This window comes from Heterodontus francisci, chromosome 25, assembly GCF_036365525.1.
Source record: "Heterodontus francisci isolate sHetFra1 chromosome 25, sHetFra1.hap1, whole genome shotgun sequence".
NCBI lineage: Eukaryota > Metazoa > Chordata > Chondrichthyes > Heterodontiformes > Heterodontidae > Heterodontus > Heterodontus francisci.
The window spans coordinates 71,447,825-71,469,818 of NC_090395.1; the positions used below are offsets into that span (position 1 = coordinate 71,447,825).

At 43.1% G+C, this 21,994-nt stretch overlaps 1 protein-coding gene and 1 long non-coding RNA gene across 4 annotated transcripts in view; one reads left to right on the forward strand and one right to left on the reverse strand.

The window, feature by feature from the left end:
• kcnd3 (potassium voltage-gated channel, Shal-related subfamily, member 3) overlaps positions 1–21,994 on the forward strand; it is a 313,717-nt gene that overhangs the window by 171,118 nt on the left and 120,605 nt on the right. The gene's annotated exons all lie outside the window — the stretch shown is intronic.
• Positions 1–21,994, reverse strand: part of LOC137383984 (uncharacterized) — an 81,161-nt gene that overhangs the window by 24,449 nt on the left and 34,718 nt on the right. The window contains exon 2 of the long non-coding RNA XR_010977519.1: positions 529–603. This is a non-coding gene — a long non-coding RNA (uncharacterized lncRNA). The remainder of the gene's footprint in view (positions 1–528; positions 604–21,994) is intronic.

Consider the following 21,994-nt stretch of genomic DNA (forward strand, 5'->3'; position numbering starts at 1 on the left):
GTTTATTATTGTATTCCTGTATTTTATTACAGTCCTCTTCTGTATTAATTTTAGTTAAGGTCTGGGGTCTTCAGAAGAACTCAGAAGGGTTCACAACAGGTCTGCGCTGATGGCAAAACCATTCAAGGGTGTAAGGGGGAGAACGTAGCCCCAGGACATAGGAGGATCTGTCTGATGACTCCCACCAGGCACTTTTAAAGTACAATCCGAATGATGTATAATTCCGGCAGAACGGGGATCATATTCCTGGTGTCCACTCTCACTGCAACCCCCACTGCTCGTCTCTCCAAGTAACTGTGAGTTCCAGCCCCATCAGTCTCAGGATTGTCCGGGCCAATACTCTGAGCTTGATTTCAGAATATACAAACATACGAGCATACGAATTAGGAACAGGAGTAGGCCACTCGGCCCCTCGAGCCTGCTCCACCATTCAATAAGATCATGGCTGATCTGATTGTAACCTCAACTCCACATTCCTGCCTACCCCCGATAACCTTTTACCCCCTTTCTCGTCAAGAATCTATTCACCTCTGCTTTAAAAATATTCAAAGTCTCTGCTTCCGCACCATCTTGAGGGAGAGCGTTCCAAAGTCTCATGACCTTCTGAAAGAAAAAAACAAAAACAAGGATTTTGTTTGCGAATAATTTGTTGAAATTTAACATTATATATATAATGTGTATATATATGTCATTTACTTTCAACCTTTTAATTTCTCCATAGCTCTTTTGCCCATTAACTTATGTTCATCGAGGTGAGAGATGTTAACTACTATGAAATGGAAGACAGTTTCACTGTGTGCTCACCAATCATTGCTTTAAGCATGGTTTAGCAAGATACAGTCTAGGTTAGATACAAGGTAAAGAACCGTCTTCATTGATTCAGTAGGTAGCACTCACATACCTCTTGGGCAAGCAGGGGAGGTGAAGGGTGTGTTTAATCGCCATGTGTCACACAAGAGTGTGAATGAGTTATGGTTTTCCTTGTACTCAGGTAGAAGCAGCCCCATGCTATACTCAGCTGACCCTGGTCCTGGGCACAGTTTCCTCAATTCCAACCCCGCAATTTCAACCACCTAGAAGTACAAGGGCAGCAGGCGCTTGGGAAAACCATCAAGCTCTCCCCCTAAGTCACACACCATCCTGACTTGAATCTATATCACCATTCCTTTGTCGTCGTTGGGACAAAAACGTGGAACCCCCTACCTAACAACACTGTGGGTGCACCTACATCACAGGGAATACAACAGTCTCAGAAGGTGGTTCACCACCAACTTCTCAAGGGCAATTAGGAATGGGCAATGGTCTCGGCAGCGATGCCCACATCTTGTGGATGAATAAATAACAAAGATAGATCTGACTGGGCCTCTTGATAAGGTGCAAAGGCATCGAAACAGAGGGGTAAACAGGAACAATACCAGTGCAAATCCCTTTGGTCAGGACAATAGTGCGACAATATTTGGAGTATTAAAGTGGGACAACACAGAAACAGCCCATGGACACATGATCATGGCCATAACACTCCACGCCCCTCCCTTTCCAACATCCCTTCCCCCATGTTTTCTGAAAGGGACCGCGTGGAAGCTAGGTACTGTCCAATCGTGCAGGAAGGAAGGGAACGGTCCAAGAGAAAGCGTCATCTGCACATTGTTATGTAGCTTTAAAGCAATATTACTGGAGGCTATCGAATCTGACTCGCAGAGAGACTAGAGAAAATGATAGACAGTATCATTTGAAGCGAAGTAACCTGGCAGAATGGTGACGCATTGGGTTCGACACAATTCTTTCACAACAACAACTTGCATTAGTATAGCACCTTTAACATAGTAAAATGTCCCAAAGATAAACACCAGCATGGACGAATGGGCCAAATGTCTGTTTTCATCTTGAAATTTCCATGTAACCGCTGTTTTGGTCTCAAGTTAATATTTCCTGGAATACAATCAGCAATTGCCACAAGCAAGGTCACAAAGCTTTGTTGGATCATTCATTAACACAAGCACATTCAGACTGTACATCTGTTAGAGAGATCTTATGGCCTTATAGAGACAGAATGCAGCTCTGCAGGTTAAATGGCTGAGGACAGTATTACAAACATAAACCTGCACCTTTCACCAATTCAAAATACTTTAATGCCAATTAACTATTTTTGAAGTGAAGTTACTGTTGTAATGTAGGAAACACGACAGCCAATTTGCACACAGCAAGATCCCACAAACAGCAGTGTGATAATGACCAGATAATCTATTTTTATTGAGGCTGACTGAGGGATAAATATTAGCCAGGACACCAGGGAACTCTCCTGCTCTTCTTCGAAATAGTGAGAGGCGCGATGGAGCCTTGGTTTCATGTCTCATCTGAAAGATGGCACCTCAGACAGTACAACTCTCCCTCAGTACTGCACTGAAATATCAACCTAAAGTAAGAGCTCAAATCTCTGGGATGGGACGATGGATCCATGATCTACCTGACTCAGAGGCAAGAGTCCTACCAGCTAAACCACAGCTGGATCAAAACTTTACAGAAAAAGAGTCAAGCTCATTTATTATGGGATTCTAATACCAATAGAGAGGGCAGGCATTTTTTCAGGATAGATTTCCACCCCTCCACCTCTCTTTCCACTTTTAAGATACTCTTTAAAACCTACCACTGCATTTGGTCACTTATCTTAATATCTCTTTATGTGGATCGGTGTCACATCTTGTTTGATAACATTCCTGTGAAACGCTTTGGGACGTTTTACTACGTTAACTGTGCTTTTTAAATGTAAGTTGTTGTATGAGATCACCGAGTAACATAACAGGAAACACTAAAGTATTTTATAAACATGTAAAGAGTGAAAAGGTAGTTAAAGGAAACCTGGGGCTGACCAGGGACCAAAAAAGGAAATCTTCTTGTGGAGGTAGAGGCTGCGGCTGAGGTGCTAAATTTAATATATTCTTGAAAAGGAGAAATTTGCAGGGCTATGAGTGGTACTAATTGGAGAGGTCTTTCAAAGAGCCAGCACAAACACAATGGGCTGAATGGCTTCCCTCCTGTCCTGTAAGATTCTATGAGTAGATCTGTCACAAGTTAGTGCTCAAGATTGTTCTGCTCTGTAGCTAGGTAGTGGCTAATGAAAGATAGAACTTGTTTTTATATAACACCTGATCATGTTTCTCAGGATGCCCTACAATGCTGCACATTCACTGTGTTCCTTTGAAATGCCGGTACTTTTAGGTTGTAGGTGAAACGCTTGTGGGAATATTTAATTTAACTTAATCCTGAACAATTTCCAAATATTTAGGTCTTTGTCACTAACTCTAATATCACTGCACAGGGCTGACAGTGATCCTCTGAATGATGAAATACGTATTATAACAAGGTTTGATATGAAGTCTGGCAATTTTTCAATCCCCTTCAATCTCCAGGGTAATATTGAAATCACCAACATAACTAAATCCCACCTAAAATCACGTAAATTAAATGAGTGATTAAACATTATCTAATTAAACTGTTCAAATATAAAGTAATAGTTGGGTTATTTTCTGCTCTCCACTTTTGCTCTAAATATTAAAGTCCTTAATTACTGTACGTGCTTTTTTGGGTAGCAGTATAGAATCGTAGAATCATACAGTACAGAAGGAGGCCATTTGGCCCATCATATATGTGACAGCTCTTTGAAAGAGCTATCCAATTAATCCCAATCCTCTTCTCTTTGCTCATGGCCCTGCCATTTTTTTTCAAATATTTATCCAATTCCCTTGTGAAAATAACCACAGAATCTGCTTCCATCACCCTTTCAGGCAGCGCAATCCAGGTTACTGATTAAAAAACCATTCTCCTCATCTACTTTTTTTGCCAATTATTTTATATATGTGTCATCTGGTTACTGATCCTTCTGCCAGTGGAAACAGTTTCTCCTTATTTACCCTATCGCAGCACTTCATAATGGTGAGCACCTCTGCTAAATCTCCCCTTAACCTTCTCTTCTGCTTTAAGGAGAACAATCTCAGCTTTTCTAGTCTCTACGCATGATAAAATTCCCTCATCCCCAGTGCCAATTTCTTCTCTACCTTCTCTAAGTATTTGATAAGTAAAGCTTTGAAAAACACACACAGTCTTGTATTTGAATGTTAACCCTTGAGCTGCCAGCAGAAATGAGGACATTTCAACATCTCAGGGACGATCAGTTTTGTTTGTTTTTAACTCATGTATTGTGACATAAACACTAATATTACAGTCATAAATCTACTCGACTATCAAGAATAGAATTAATATCCCAATATTAATGCTACATTATAATAAACGAGAAAAGATTACTATGTCAACTCAATTCTTTCCTATTCTTTTCTTTCCATTCTATCTCTGCCCATTTTCATTTTCATTTGACTTTTCAAATTATCACAGTGATCATTTTAAATTCATGAACAGCAGAATTATTAACCTGAAGGGATTGTTTCTTCCAGTCCAAATCTCAGGGAGCAAGCAACTGGGCCGCAGGTCTCCAACTAGATGTTGAGTACTAATGAAAAGATTGGGACTGAAGATGAGGGTCGTGGCTAATGAGAAGCCCCTCCCGCCTTCAGTCAACATTGCTACAAGAGGTGGCAGGTTCAACGGGAGCTTTGAATTCACTCGTAATGCAAAACCTCATAGCTTGGTGCAGTTGCCAGCTAGCTAAATTGGCACTCGGGTTGCCAACTCTGGTTGCATATATTCCTGGAGGCTTAATCACATGACCTTCTACCTCACTCCACCACCCACAAGCTCCCATCATTGATCCATCTTCCAGCCACACTGTCCTCCCACAGCCAATGGGAAAGGGAACAGACTCTTTGTTAGCCAATTGCATTAATCTTGACTGTTAGTGACCAGTATCTTTCCCCTGACCCCTCCATTCCCAATATTTTTAGAATTAATAAATGAAAGTATTCAAAGATAATTAAGCCAACACAATTTTGTTTAACATCCTTTATGATTTTTCTCCTGGGTTTTTTCTCACAGCAGGGCCTTGTAGATTAATCTTCAATTCCTTGAGACTTCAGGACATTCCTGGAGGGTTGGCAACGCTAATTGGCACCCATCTAGTTTTGGGCAAGGTACCTTGGCTTTTCAGTGGTGAGGCCAAGAATTTCTTTCACAAGAAAGAGGAAACTGGAGGCTGAGGTACTGATTTTTGAGGTACTCAGTGGGAGATGGAAAATCTTGCCGACTGTCATCGCAAACCGGATACCAAGTGCAGCGTGTCAGCTGTTTTCCATTACTCATTGGCGATGCGCCAGTGTCCTTGTCAAGAATTACATTGAAATCACACCCACCCCTCCCAAAAGTAAAATAGATGTCCAAATTTTTTAACCTATTCATGGGAAAGAACTGTGCGAAGGTGTTAGCAATGCCCTGGTTTGTAATTTCCACAGGGAAACAGACAGAATCCCGCTTAAGTAGATAGAAATTCCTCAATGAAGAAAGACCATCTAGTTCCCTTTCTACCAACTTGGGAGTCACATGATATAATGATAATGGAGTTATTGACTAATCACATTGATCAATCTCTATTAATGAATCTACAACAGACCCAGACATGAAGTGAGAACATCCCCAGTGGTGGAGAGCTTTGGGAACCATAGATCCAAACTCACCTGTTCCTCCTGAGCTAACCACACTCACCATAGAATCATAGCATGATTACAGTGCAGAAGGAGGCTATTTGGCCCATCAAGTCTATGCCAGCTCTCTGCAAGAGCAATTTACCTAATTCCAGTCCCCCGCCCTTTCCTCATAGCCCAGAAAGTTCTTTCCCTACAGGCACAGATCCCTTTTGAAAGCCCTGATTGAATCTGCCTCCACCACACCCTCAGGCAGTGCATTCTGGGCCCTAACCATTCGCTATGTAAAAAAGGTTTTCCTCATGTTGCCTTGGATTCTTTTGTCAATCATGTTCTCTGGTTCTCGACCCTTCTGCCAATGGGAACAGTTTCTCTCTATCTAGACCCCTCATAATGTTGAACATCTCCATCAGATCTCCCCGCAGCCTTTTCCTCTCTAAGGAGAACAATCCCAGCTTGTCCAATCTATCCAAGGCCAGCATTTGTTGCCCATCCTTAATTGCCCTTGAACTGAGTGGCTTACTAGGCCATTTCAGAAGGCAGTTAAGAGTCAACCACATTGCTGTGGGTTTGGAGTCACATGTCAGCCAGAACAGGTAAGGACAGCTGATTTTCTTTCCTAAAGGACATTAGTGAACCATATGGGTTTTTAATGATAGTTGATGATAGTTTCATGGCACCATTACTGGCATTTCCAATTCCAGATTTTTTTAACATTAATTAATTGAATTGAAATTCCAGCAGCTACCATGATGGGAGTTGAACTCAAGTCCCCCAGGCATTAGTCTAGGCATTTAGATTATTAAACTAGTGATATTACCACGATGCCACAATCTCCCTTAACTAAGTCCCTTATCCCTGGAACCGTTCTCATAAAGTTTTCACATCCTTCCAGTCATGTCTCAAATTACTTAGATACTGCATCCCTAAACATTATTTTCTGAAAGGAATTTTATCTAATTTGCATTTGAATGAATCATTACTAACTACTTCCACCATCTCCCTAGTGAGCCTAATCCACAGATTGACCACACGCTCACTGAAATAATATTTCCGCAGATTAGTTATGAATTTGAACTTAAAAATGGAATTTGATATGTTCAGTCACTGTAAACCAGGGCCCCGGCTATCTGTCATTAAGATAACTAAAAGGTTCTTCATGAATTTTCATCGAACATTAGAGCAGCTAGGTCAAACCATCTCAGTAGAGAAGGCTAGAATTGAAGGGAGCATAGGTCAGAGATAAGGCTGCACCATTCACTGAAGAGCACAGATCCTCACTGGGAGCATTTCAGCATGGAATTGTTCTTTAGCTATCAAAGCATAAGCCAAGAAACCTTTTTATCCCACTGTTTTATGAGAATAAAATGACTTTGAACCTGAGTTGCTAATTTTACTGAGACGATGTATAAAAGACAGATAACTACGCTCTGGGTCAGGAAAGGTATTGAGGGATGGAAGGGTTGAAACTTCTGTCAGTATTCCTCTTGTGTAATCACTGTGTGGTACTTCCACTGGTTTATCGTCTGATCTTCTCCCGTAATTTAGGGAGAAGACTGTGAAAATCCCAGAGAAAGCATGTCAATGCTTTCAACGCCATTTCTCTGGGATTTCCCTTGACTACGGAAAATGAGCAGGAAAGCACTTCTGCACCTGTGCATAATTCACCCTCCCTATCTCTGTAACCTCCTCCAACCCTATAGGCCTCCAAAATCTCTGCGCTCTTCCAATTCTGACCTCTTATGCACCTTTGTTTTTCCATTGCCAGCCATGCCTTCAGCTGCCAAGGCCCGAAGCTGCAGAATTCCCTCCATAAACCTCTCCACCTCTCTAGACCTTTCTCTCCTCCTTTAAGCGTCTCATTAGAACTTACCTCATTGATCAAGCTTTTGGTCAACTGTCCTAATACCTATTTATGTGGCTCAGTGTCCACTTGTGTCTTATAATGCTTCTGTGAAGCCCCATGGGATGCTTTACTCCATTAAAGGCACTACATAAATGCAAGTTGTTGTTATATTAACCCGGCCATTAATGGCATAGAGAAGAAACTCTACAAACACATTTGCCTGAGAATAGAGCTGATGGTAATTCCTGCCCTCTGTATATTGGTGCCAAGGAGACAGAATTGCCATGACAACAAAATGGCGTCTCATAGCCGAATCCTGTGGTTCATCTCATTGACCTCATTCGTGTAGTTTGAATCTGATTGGTTCTGACCTTGTGAAATGACAATGAACAACTTGATGGCACATTGCCAACTGCTTGAGTTGAATAATAAAGGTTCAAAATTGAGAACTGAATCCAGACAACAGTAATCCTTTTTCTTATTAATTAATGTTTGGGTTTGGCATTGAAAATCTATGCTAATTAATTTTTTTCGATATCAGTGTTAACACAATGGCAACAAAATGATCCATTTGCTGCTGTTTAAAAGTGTTAAGCTCAGCCAGTTTGAACAGTTTCAATCCTCACTCACAGTTTGAGTTACCAACTCTGATTGGATATAGTCCTGGAGCTTTGGTCACATGGTCTTCCACCTCCAACCACCACACCACCCACCCCGCCCCCACCCATACTCGCACCATTGGTCATCCAACACATGCATCATTGTGATGTCCCACCCTCCAAAGCAGACTCTTGCACACTCAGCAAGGTCTCCAAACAACAATGACCAGTTCATTTGTTCACAGTTGTATTGTTTGGAAGATAATTATCGGTCAGAAGAACACTTTCGAATAGTGTCATGGCATCTTCTACATCCAGCTGAATACAGATGGGTGCCTCAGTTTAACGTCTCATCTGAAAGATGGCACCTCCAACAGTGTAGCACTCCCTCAGTACTGCACTAGATGTGTCAGCCTAGATTTTTGTGCTCAAGACGCTGCAGTGGGGATTGAGCTCACAACTCTCCTCAGAGGCAAGAGTGCTACCCACTGAGCCCAAACTGGCACCTAACATTTAATAGTCATTCATTGGAAAATCATAAGCGTGACCAATCTGTCCACCCCACAACCCTCCAAGATCTCTGTGCTCTTCCAATTCTGGCCTCTTGAGCATCCCTGATTTCCATCCCTCCACCATTGGCAGCCGTGCCTTCTTCTCACCAGGACCTAAGCTCTGGAATTCCCTCCCTACAACTCCACAAGGTTATCATCTGAGGGATTGGCTGTGATACCCTCTCGGATATAATAGTCAGCCACTATTAACTGTCCAGGCTTGCAATCCAAGAATAGAAAGTTGGGCAAGGTACCAGGGGGTTACCAGTGTAACAGTCAGCAACTGCTGGAGAATGGGATAGAAAACAGATGAGAAGGGAATAATCCCATTGCACAGCCCTCACATTGAAAAGGAAAAATGGAACTTTGTATCTGTGCTCAAGTGATATTCCTGACTACATCTCTGAGAAAGCAAACTGTGACAATGTGAGAAGCCATTGCTCATTTGGGTGTTACAACACGCCAAATAAAGGATCGAACATTAAAGTTGTTGTTGGACCATGTATTCATCAGATAATTGTTTAAAAAAAACAAGACTGAAAACTGTTGAATCCTTTGAGGTGAAGCAAAGGTCAGATTTAGTTAGTTGAGTTATGTAAAAATAATGAGCAAAGTAACAGCTCAGCCTAAAATGAGTCACTTGGTTTTGTATTTGTACAAGTATGAATCACCTATTGATGCATTGCACACAGATAAGGCACAAACAGAAACACAGACTCCCACACAGAGAGACAGACTAGATACACAGCTCAACAATACCTGTTGTAGAGATCCAGGAGAAACATTGCTATGTTCCTCTCTTCCTCCTCCTACATTGCATCTCATCTCCTCCAAATTCTTTCTCCTTCCTGTATTCGTGTTACCTCCTGCTCTTTCGGGTGAGTCGTTAAACCTCTCAAGTATTGTTTTATTTATTCATTTGTGGGACATGGGCATCACTGGCTAGGCCAGCACATATTGCCCATCCTTAATTGTCCTTGAACTGAGTGGCTTGCAGAGGGGCAGTTAAGAGTCAACCACATTGCTGTGGGTCTGGAGTCCAATGTAGGCCAGAACAGGTAAGGACAGCAGATTTCCTTCCCTAAAGGACATTAGTGAACCAGATGGATTTTTACAACAATCGACAATGGTTTCATGGTCACCATTAGACCAGCTCTTAATTCCAGATTTATTAACTAAATTCAAATTTCACCATCGGCCGTGGTAGGATTAGAACCCATGAATCCAAAGCATTAACCTGGGCTCTGGATTACTAGTCCAGTGACATTACCACTACGCTACTGCCTTCCTGTTAAGTGGATGTAGAAGTTCTCATGGCGACTATTTTGAAAAAGAGCAGCGAAGTTCTGCCTGATGTCCTGGCCAATATTAAACCCTCAACCAATATCACTAAAAAAACAGATTATTTAGTCATTTATCATTTGGTCATTTGCTGTGCACAAATTGGATGTTGAGTTTCCTACATTACAACAGTGACTACACTTCAATAGTATTTCATTGGCTTTAAAGCACTTTGGGATGTCCTGATGTTGTGAAAGGCACGACAGAAATGCAAGTCTTTCTTTTCTTTCTCACTTATTCCCATGAACTCAAAATGGTCAGACTTCTTGCCTCCTCCACTCTCCCCTTTTTCCTACAATCTTGAGGCTTTGAGTTTTAATTTTTTATTTTAATTGCCTATTTAGCACATGGCAACTGTTTGCCTTCGGTTTCTTTGGTCCATCCTTCTCTTTAACACTCCTGCTCCCTTTCATACATAGGGATTGTCAACTGTGGATGGACACATTCGTGGAAGTTCATCATATGACCTCCTACCTCCAACCGCAAAACCCACAATGGTCATCGCCATTGGTTGCCCAACACACCCGTGTTCACAGTGCCTCGCCATCGCATGACCAGTTGGAAGTTAAAAAGACACTTCATTACCAACTGACACCATCAAAAAGCCTAAATTTTCCATCGTCAGTATTTTTAGAACTACTGAACAGAAATGCCCTTATTATGATTTTTGCCCCAAAGTTGCTATCAGCAGTGGTCAGGAGATTAATCTTTTAATTCCTGGAGACTCCAGAGCAATCCTGCAGAGGGTTGGCAACCATAGAGGGAACACAAATCACAGCAGTCACGGATTAACTTCCATTGGAGATCATCGACAGCCAATGGGTCTCACAAGCAGACAAACAACAGTTGAGATATCAACTACATCCCTTTAAACAAAGACCGATTCCTCTCTGAGATTCTCTTGCTTAAGGCAGAGATTGGGCATTAGGACCATTGACATGCAAATAAATTGCTAATTAGAATGGTGCACAGTGAAATGTCAACACAGCGGGAGGAGGGGGAGGGGAATTAAAAAATAAAGGCACCTTTTATCTATTTTGGGACTGGACTGGCAGGCCGCAGTTTCCACGGCAACAGATAATCACAGCAGGGCCCACTGGTCATTGCCATAGAAACTATGGCAAGCTGTCCAGTTGTTATAAATAAAGCAGAACTGTTAACCAGAAAGGTCCTAGATTTTTGCTCACTGGGCTTCTATATACAATTGACCCCTGACCCCGCCCCCCCCCCCACACCCACTCCATATACCTGCTGTCATAGCAACAGGTTCTAATTTCTCTGGATTTGTTTGTGGCTGTTTAATCTCTTCAGTGAGATGAATGTTTTAGTTCCAATGCTTGACCCTCATCATCTGGCTCACCAGATGTGAATAGAAGTCATTCTTCCTTTTCGTTTTAACCTGAAAGTGCACGCTCGTGGATAACATGTTGAACTTTGCAAATCGTCGGCAATGCATCTGCCCTGTCGGATTATAGAAGATATCTGCGTTCCTTTGTCACACACATGAGCAGCTTCAGCCAAAAATAGAAACTAGGTTATCATTTACATAAATCATTCCTTTCCCATTTCATTATCAGTAAAAGGACCAGATCCCTTCATTACAGGAACACAAACTATACACCATGACTGGTAAGCCATTAACATTCAAAACCAGGTCAGCACAAAAACAACATCGAGAGGCAGGGCTGAGATCTGGAAGGTGTTTTTTTTGCTCAAAACTATTTCTTTAATTGTTTGATATGGCAGACTTAAGAGAAAATGTTTCCACTTGTGAAGGAGACCAAAACTAGGGACCATAAGTATAAGTCAGTCACTAATAAATCCAATTAAGAATTTAGGGGGAAACCTCTTGACCCAGAAAGTAGTTAGAATGTGGAACACGCTACCACATTGAGTGGCTGAGGCGAATAGTATCGGTGTGTTGAAGGGGAAGTTTGATAAATACATGAGGGAGGAAGGAGTAGAAGGATATGTTGATAAGGTGAGATGAGGCAGGGCAAGAGGAGGCTCATTTGGAGCATAAACACTGGCCTAGACCAACTGGGCCAAATGGCCTGTTTCTGTGCTGTACATTCTATATAATGCTTTTAAATTTTGGGATGTTTCATGAATGCTATTTCTATTATATGTGTAATAGTAGAGCTCATTTAGAGCTCATTGAGGCTAATTAAAAAAAGGGATATTCACTGTAATGGTTAGCAGGTGAGAACTGCCTCAACACGCTAAACTGGCAATAATGACTGTCTTTCATAACAATGGAGGAACAGGAGGCCATTCAACCCTCGAGCCTTTTTCACCATTCAATTAGTCTGTTAGACCTGTAAATCAATCCCATTTACCCTCCTTAGCTCCAATTTGCCCAATGCAAACATTTTAAGTTTTAAATCCCAGCCCTAACATTCCTTTTTAAGCATTGAACTGCCTTGAAAATAAAAAATAATAGAAGTATTCCAGCACATTTGTAGCAGGCAACCATCTGTTGTCCCAAATCACACCAGCAACAAATGATGAGAAGTCAGTCTAATCCAAAACTAGGGGTCATAAATGAAAGATAGTCATGAATAAATCCAATAGGGATTTCAGGGAAAACTTCTTTATCAAAGAGTTGTTAGAATGTGCAACTTGCTACCACAGGGAATAGTTGAGGCGAATAGCATAGATACATTTAATGGGAAGCTGGATAAACACATGAGAGAGAAAGGAACAGAAGGATATGTTGATTGTAAATAGACCAGTTGGGCTGAAGGTCTGTACATTTGATGTAACTCGATGAAGCTATCTCAGTAAATGATGGCTTGCCACCATGGTCTAAAACTGGCATTATAGATTGCTGGCAAAAAAAACAGATGCATTCTATAATGGGCACCAATTCACATCAGTTTTACACCAAGTTGAACATTTCCCCACTAGAAAGAAAGACTTGTATTTATGTAGCATCTTTCACAACCTTGGGACATCCCAATGAAGTACTTTTTGAAGTCAAGTCGCTGTTATAGGGAAACCCAATAGCCAATTTGTACACAGCAAGCACCCACAAGCAGCAATATATAATGACCAGATAGTTTTTTGTAGTGATGTTGGTTGAGGGGTAAATGTTGTCCAGAGCACCATGCAGAACACCCCTGCTCTTCTTCAAAATACTGCCTTGGGATCTTTTATGTCTGTCTGAGAGGGCAGATGGGGCCTAGATTTAACACCTCATCTAAAAGATGGCACCTCCGACAGTGCTGCATGCCGTCAGTACTGAACTGGGAGTGTCGCCTGGATTTTGCTCTTCTTCTTCTTCTTCTCTTCTTTGGCCTCCTTATCTCGAGAGACAATGGGTAAGCGCCTGGAGGTGGTCAGTGGTGTGTGGAGCAGCGCCTGGAGTGGCTGTAAAGGCCAATACTAGAGTGACAGACTCTTCCACATGTGCTACAGATAAATTTGTTTGTCGGGGCTGTTACACAGTTGGCTCTCCCCTTGCGCTTTTGTCTTTTTTCCTGCCAACTGCTAAGTCTCTTCAACTCGCCACACTTTAGCTCCGCCTTTATGACTGCCCGCCAGCTCTGGCGAACGCTGGCAACTGACTCCCACGACTTGTCATCAATGTCACAGGACTTCATGTCGCGTTTGTAGACGTCTTTGAAGTGGAGACATGGACGGCCGGTGGGTCTGATACCAGTGGCGAGCTCGCTGTACAATGTGTCTTTGGGGATCCTGCCATCTTCCATGCGGCTCACATGGCCAAGCCATCTCAAGCGCCGCTGACTCAGTAGTGTGTACAAGCTGGGGATGTTGGCCGCCTCGAGGACTTCTGTGTTGGAGATATGGTCCTGTCACCTGATGCCAAGTATTCTCTGGAGGCAGCGAAGATGGAATGAATTGAGACGTCGCTCTTGGCTGACATACATTGTCCAGGCCTCGCTGCCATAGAGCAAGGTACTGAGGACACAGGCTTGATACACGCGGACTTTTGTGTTCCGTGTCAGTGCGCCATTTTCCCACACTCTCTTGGCCAGTCTGGACATAGCAGTGGAAGCCTTTCCCATGCGCTTGTTGATTTCTGCATATAGAGACAGGTTACTGGTGATAGTTGAGCCTAGGTAGGTGAACTCTTGAACCACTTCCAGAGCGTGGTCGCCAATATTGATGGATGGAGCATTTCTGATGTCCTGCCCCATGATGTTCGTTTTCATGAGGCTGATGGTTAGGCCAAATTCATTGCAGGCAGCCGCAAACCTGTCGATGAGACTTTGCAGGCACTCTTCAGTGTGAGATGTTAAAGCAGCATCGTCAGCAAAGTGGAGTTCCCTGATGAGGACCTTCCGTACTTTGGACTTCACTCTTAGACGGGCAAGGTTGAATAACCTGCCCCCTGATCTTGTGTGGAGGAAAATTCCTTCTTCAGAAGACTTGAACGCATGTGAAAGCAGCAGGGAGAAGAAAATCTCAAAGAGTGTGGGTGCGAGAACACAGCCCTGTTTCATGCCACTCAGGATAGGAAAGGGGTCTGATGAGGTGCCGCCATGTTGAATCGTGCCTTTCATATTGTCATGGAATGAGATGATGATACTCTTTTGCTCTTAAGTCTCTGGAATAGGGCTGAGAACACACAACCTTTTAACTCAGAGTGAGAGTGCTACCCATCGCACTAAGTCAGGCATTTAATTTGTTATTAAATTAAATAGTGCCATCTGTCAGTGTTGTATTCTTGCAAGAGAGAAAATAGGAAACTTTCTCACCTCTTTTAATAATTAAATGAAGTCCGTGTTGTGCGACTAAACCTGTATGTATTATTTAGGCACTGAAGTGATGCAACCCATTAGTAAAGAATAATCTTTAGCAGTTTTTAAATTACAGAATCACAGAGGCCATTCGCCCCATCATGTCCACACTGGCTCTCTAAAAGAGCAATTACTTTAATGTGCTCAGAAAAAAACTTTCTTAACAAATTATTTCAAACGTTTTTTTTGCATCCTGTGCTTGTGGAACCAACTCCCAGAGAATTGGGGTTCAGTTGCAGTCAACGGACTCCTCTTTAAGGGTGTAAAGGAGACCGGCAGCTGCAGCTTGGGTTCCAAGCATATAGAGCCACATTTACTTGCTTTCTTTGAGGGGGGTATTAAAACACTTTTCTATTCTTTCTAACGAGTAGTCGTATCAGGCACTCCCAGGTCAGGTATAGCCAGGGTTTGTTGAAGAATATGAGGAGGAAGAGCAGAGGAGTTTGGCCAATTAGAAAACTCTTTCAAAGATGTGACACAGGCATAATGGGCTGAATGGCAACAGTACAAGAAGCAACTTCTATAAATCAGAAATACAGAATAAGATGGATAATATCATTATAATTAGGCTAGATAGAGTGAAATCTGGAACTTTTTTAGTGCAAAGGGACAATTTTAACTTTGGCTCATTACATATAATGGGCAATATTGGATCAGCTGCTTGCTATACATCGCTCCTTTCCTGAGAGAATGGGTGGCTAATCTGATATCAGCTTGCTTTACAAGATCAAATTTAGCCCTAAAGGGGAGTAAAAATCTAGAACTACCTCCCCCCAAAGACTTGGATGCTGGGAGTCAATTGAAATGTTCAAGACTAAAGTGGATAGATTATTGTTGGGTAAGGGTGGCAAGGGATATGGAACAAAGGCAGGTAGATGGAGATCCGCCATCAGCCCATTGAATGGAAGAACATATCTGAGGGGCTGAATGGCCTCCAACGGTTCCTATGTCTCATACTTCATCTCTAGTCTATGCTGATCCCAATTGGACAAACTAGGGAGCAGTTTTTGACCAGGAAGGAGAAAGATCAGTCAGGGTTCCGAAGCCTGATTGCTTTCCAATGGTAAATAGAGATGTAGGATGAAAACAGGATGAGGATTGGTTTAGAATCCTCTGTGGGGAATAAGTCAACAGATGCACACTGTCTAGGTTCAAATATGAAAAATACTCGCCAAGTGACGTATCAGACCATCATCTCAGCCTGCAATCCCTAGCAACATTTACAGAAGAGGGGAGAAAATTAGAAAAGAAAAAAAAGACTTGCATTCATATAGCACATATTTCACATCTTCAGGATGTCACAAAGCACTTTACAGCCAATGAAGTACTTTTGAAGTCTAGTCACTGTTGTAATGTAGGAAAGACAGCAGCCAATTTGTGAAAGCAAGCTTTTTTTAAAATTCTGTCATGGAATGTGAATGTCGCTGGCAAGGCCACTATTTGTTGCCCATCCTGAATTGCTGTTGATAAGATAGTGAAGAGCTGCCTTCTTGAACTGCTGCAGTCCATCTGGTGTAGGTACAGCACAGTGCTGTTCAGATGGAAGTTCCAGGTTATTAACCCAGTAGTAGTGAAGGAATGGCAATATAATTCCAAGTCAGGATGGTGTGTGTCTTGGAGGGGAACTTGCAGATGGTGGTGTCCCCATGCATCTATTGTCCTTCTAGGTGGTAGAGGTCATGGGTTTGGAAGGAGGCTTGGTGAGCTGCTGCAGTGCATCTTGTAGATGGTACACACTGCTGTCACTGTGCACTAGTAGTGGAGGGAATGAATGTTTAAGGTCGTGGATGAGGTGCCAATCAAGTGGGCTGCTTTTTCCTGGATGGTATCAAGCTTCTTGAGTGTTGTTGGAGCTGTACTTTCTTTTCAATCTTTCATGGACCACGGACATCACTGGCAAGGCAAGCATTTGTTGCCCATCTCTAATTGCCCTTGAACTGCGTGGCTTGCAAGGCCACTTAAGAGTCAACCACATTGCTGTGGGTCTGGAGTCACATGTAGGCCAGAAGCAGGTAAGGATGGCAGATGTCCTTCTCTAAAGGACATGAATGAACCAGATGGGTTCTTACAACAATTGATGGTAGTTTCATGGCACCATTACTGAGACTAGTTTTCAATTCCAGATTTTTATTAATTAATTGAATTTGAATCCCACCAGCTGCCGTGGTAGGATTTGAACCCATGTAGGATTTGAACCCATGTCCCCAGGACATTAGCCTGGGCTTCAATTTACTAGTCCAGTGACATTCCCACTCCACCACCATCTCCACCAGAACCTTGTTGAAGCTCCCGGAAACAGCAATGTGATAATGACCAGCTAGCCTGTTTTTGGGTTTTGGTTGAAGAATAAGTATTGGCCCAGGACACAGGGGAGAACTCCCCTGCTCTTCTTGGAATGGAATCTTCTACATGCACTTGAGAGGGCAGACAGCGCCTCAGTTTGATGTCTCATCCAAAAGATGGCACCTCCCACAAAGTAACACTCCCTCAGTGTTGCACTGTCAGCCTAGATTTTGCAGTCAAGTCTCTGGAGTCGACTCAAACCCACAACCTTCTGACTCAGAGGAGAAAGCAAATACCCACTGAGCCACAGGTGATGCCATAGAAAGGGAGGGGAATCTAGTTTCAGGAAAAAAATGAATCCATTCTTTAAATTGTTTGCCGAGTGGAAAGGCAGAAATGATTTTTTTTTCTCATGGCAATAATTACGGAACGCTGAGAGTGCTGCAATGTTAAATTTAGCATAAGTCCTCGGAGGGAAAAGTCTCGTGAAAGTAGAAATGAGTTTGTCAGCCTTATTGTCTGTGACGTGTTACTCCATAAGTAATTCAGTGTAGAACTGAACAAAGGAAACAAGATGTTCTACTTCTCAGTCATGTGACTGGTAATCTTCCAACGATGATGACGTTTGTGTGTTGGTGCAATGCCCTTGACTTCTGTGAGCATTGCATCCAAAATGTGGATGGTTCTCGTATACCAACTTGATCTTGTCATTGAGTAACCCAACCTAACCTTGCAAATATTTTCCTGCAGAACAACAGCAAAAGCAACTTGCATTTATATAATGCCTTTATCATAGAATCATACTGCACAGAAGGAGGCCATTTGGCCCATCATACCTGTGCTGGCTCTTAGAAAGAGCTATATAATTAGACCCACTCGCCCTGTTCTTTCCCCACAGCCTCACAAATTTTCTCCTCATATCATTTATCCCTTTTGAAAGTTACTATTGAATCTGCTTCCACCGCCCTTTCAGTCAGTGTATTCCAGATCATAATAACACACTAACAACATCCCAAGGTGCTTCACAGGGGTAATTAGCTAACGAAATTTGACACCGAGCCACATAAGCTGATATTAAGACAGGTGACCAAAAGCTTTGTCGAAGAGGTAGGTTTTAAGGAGAGTCTTAAAGGAGGAGAGAGCGGGAGAGAGTCAGAGAGGTTTAGGGAGGGAATTCCAGAGCTTATGGCCTCGGCAGCTAAAGGCATGGCTGCCAATGATGGAGCGATTAAAAGATTCCCGGCACATGTATCTGCGAGTACCATAGGCTTTATGATGTGATGTATATTCTCTGCTATAACCTGAGAAGAATAGAAAAATAATTAACATCAGCAAAAGATCACACATTAGGAGAAATACATCAATCCTGCACTCCCTGTAGAGGGTTATACACCAAAGGAGCACGGGTTAGACAATCAACTCCACAGTGTTGCAGCTCCATCTCCTATGACCAATGGGACAATGGGAGCACTGAATTTATCCTTGAGTACCACTCCCATTTATAATCCTTAAGGAACTCGAGAAACATTTATGCTTTGTAGGCAGTGCCTGAAAGATGGTAAACAGTGTTCGAAAGAGGAAATCTGAGTCACTGGAATGGTGGCAACAGGGTAAGAAGACACAGGCTCAAACTGTCAAAAGACAAATTTGGGGCTGGGATCGGGAAAGTCTCCAGTTAAAGAATGATCAACAAACAGAATGGGTTTCAGGTCGAGAGTGCAAGTAAAATCCATGGAAATATTAAAGAAACCACGATGGGGAAACTGCAAGTATAATCCTTTTAGGAGGAGATGCTGATGGGGTTAAACGAAATAAAGTGAGAGGAGGTTCATATGGAGCATAAATACCTCCTGGACCTGTTGGACTGAATGGCCTGTTCCTGTGCTGTAAATACTATGTAATACTATGTTTTATAATTAAATGCCTAGTTCATCCAGAGCTCCAAGGCTTGCATTCCGTCACTGCAAAAACCTACTTATCATTGCACTTAGCCTTGCCAGCCTATCTTAGCTGCCCATTCCCCAGAGCGTTGACTCCAGAATTTTGGTCCTTACCCTCAAATCTATCAGGCAGGTCCTCGCCATCTCCCTATCCCTGTAGCCTTCTTCATCCCTATATCGCTGCCCACATGCTACAATAGCAACAACAACTTGCATTTATATAGTGTCTTTAATGTAGTAGGGTCTAGGCAGCTGAAGGCACAGCCACCAATGCATGTAAGATGGGCTGAATAATCTTCCTCAACCTTGTGATCTGGTGAAATGATGTTTATTAATTGTACACTTCAATCATCTTCAAATCCTCCTATGGCCTTGCCCCTCCGTATCTGTGTAACCTGATCCGGCCCTGCAGTCCTCCAAGATCTTTGCACTCCTTCAGTTCTGACCTCTTGCGCATTGCCGAGTTTAATCACTCCACCATTGGCGGCCATGCCTTCAGCTGTCTAGGCCCAAAGCTCTGGAATTTCTTTGAGAGAAAGGGAACTGGGAAGCAGGGTAGGAGCGAGGAGAGGAGGAGAGGGAGGGAGAGGAGGGGTGGGAGAGAGGAAGGGAAGGAGAGAGGGGAGAAAAGATTGCAATTGAACCCTCTTTCCATGTCCTCAAAGCAAAGCCCCTCCCTTGCCTTTCCAGCGCCCTACTGACAGACTCTTAACTCCAGTGCTACAAATAACCAGTCTTGCAATTCCTCTAGGGATGACTTGCTGAGCAAGAAAAGGCCAAATCGCGGCAGGGGGCAGACCTTTGTTGGAAACATGGGAGGGCAGATCCGATGTGCATCTCTCTGCAAATGTCACACCAAAGGAGACCCATTAATCACCAGTCTTTAAACAAAATTAACAATTCATCCAGGAAACTGTCTTACAAAAGAGGTCACCAGAGCACTAGTGTCAACTCTAATTGAATTGTTTTTTTCTCTGTTGCGAAAGCATTAACTTTTTCTCACTAATAAACTATTTGTGAAGTTCCAGGTTCATTTCCCTGTTGAAGACTGTATGTATCTTATGGTACAATGTAAACCTCATATTACAACATAAATCTAACATACAACATAAAACTTTCAGTACAACATAAACCTAGAGTGCAGTGTAATCCTAATAGTACAATGTAAACCTTACAGTACAATATAAACAGTACAATTTAACATAAATCTTACAGTACAAGTCATACCTTCTTCTTCTTCTTTGGCCTCCTTGTCTCGAGAGACAATGGGTAAGCACCTGGAGGTGGTCAGTGGTTTGTGGAGCAGCGCCTGGAGTGGCTATAAAGGCCAATACTAGAGTGATAGACTCTTCCATTGGTTGTCAGGGCTGTTTCGCAGTTGGCTCTCCCCTTGCGCTTCTGTCTTTTTTCCTGCCAACTGCTAAGTCTCTTCGATTCGCCACACTTTAGCCCCGCCTTTATGGCTGCCCGCCAGCTCTGGCGATCGCTGGCAACTTACTCCCACGACTTGTGATCAATGTCACAGGACTTCATGTCGCGTTTGCAGACGTCTTTAAAGCGGAGACATGGACGGCCGGTGGGTCTGATACCAGTGGCGAACTCACTGTACAATGTGCCCTTGGGGATCCTGCCATCTTCCATGTGGCTCACATGGTCAAGCCATCTCAAGCGCCGCTGACTCAGTAGGGTGTATAAGCTGGGGATGTTGGCCGCCTTGAGGACTTCTGTGTTGGAGATACGGTCCTGCCACCTGATGCCAAGGATTCTCCGGAGGCAGCGAAGATGGAATGAATTGAGACGTCGCTCTTGGCTGACATACGTTGTCCAGGCCATACCTCATACCTTACAGTAAAACATACCTTACCTCACACCGCCCTTCCTCTGTAGCTTCAGGACTATGTATCTCTCATTTGGAAATGCCAACTTTCAGCAAATACCAGGTGCAAGACTTTAAGTTAGTTGAAGTTGTATCTCCGCACGAGAAATACAAAATCAACAACTGTATCTGTCACATGGGCTGCAAGAGACAAAGAGCACCAGGGAGTTGCGAGGGAGGGGTGTGGGTGGTGGGGGGGGGGGCGGCGGTGCTGCTGGTGTCAGTGAGCAGGACTTGGTGCAAATTAGGATATGGGCAGCAGAATTTTGGATGAGCTGAGGTTTACAGATTGTGGGAGGTGGGAGGCCAGCCAGGAGAGCACAAAGGTGAAGCTTTGACATTCCGCAAGGAGCTGACATTAATGTTGGAGATTTGGGAGGACTGCATTAAACTGACAAATGAAACCGTCTGTAATGTGGAGAAATATTAGGAATCACAGGGTTCATGTGCACGGATCTTTGAAGGTGGCAGGACATATTGAGAGAGTGGTTAGCAAAGCAAATGGGATCTTGGGCTTCATAAATAGAAGGTAATGTGTACAAAAGCAGGAACGTTATGCTGTACCTTTATAAAGCTCTGGTTAGGCCATAATTCGACTAATGCGTCCAGGTCTGATACCATACTTCAGGAAGGATGTGTGGATTCTTGAGAGGGTGCAGAGGAGATTTACCAGAATGGTTCCAGGAAGGTTAGGTTGGAGAAGCTGGGGTTGTTCTCCTTGGAGCAAAGGAGGTTGAGGGGAGGTGATAGAGGTGTACGAGATTATCACAGGTTTGGAGAAGATAGACAAAGAAAAGCTGCTCCCATTACCTGATGGTACAGGGTCTAGGAGGCACCGATCTAAGGTTTTGGGGAAGAGATAGAGGGGAGATGTGAGGGGGAAGTTTTTTATGCAGCGAGTGGTAATGGCCTAGAACTTGCTGTCCATGAGGATGGTGGTAGCGGAGATGATCAATGATTTCAAAAGGAAATTGGATAGGCGCTTGAGGGAAATGTATTTGTAGGACTAGGGGGCTAGAGTGGGGGAATGGGACTAACTGAATTATTCTACTTACAGCCAGCATGGACTCGATGGCTCAAATGGCCTCCTTCTGCTCCCTAATAACGTTATGACTCTATGACTCTCGGCTAACCGATGAGGAGAAAAAGCTCCCAGAAATAAGGAACTGATTCTAGATCAATTAGCACCTCTATAGAAGTGGGATTG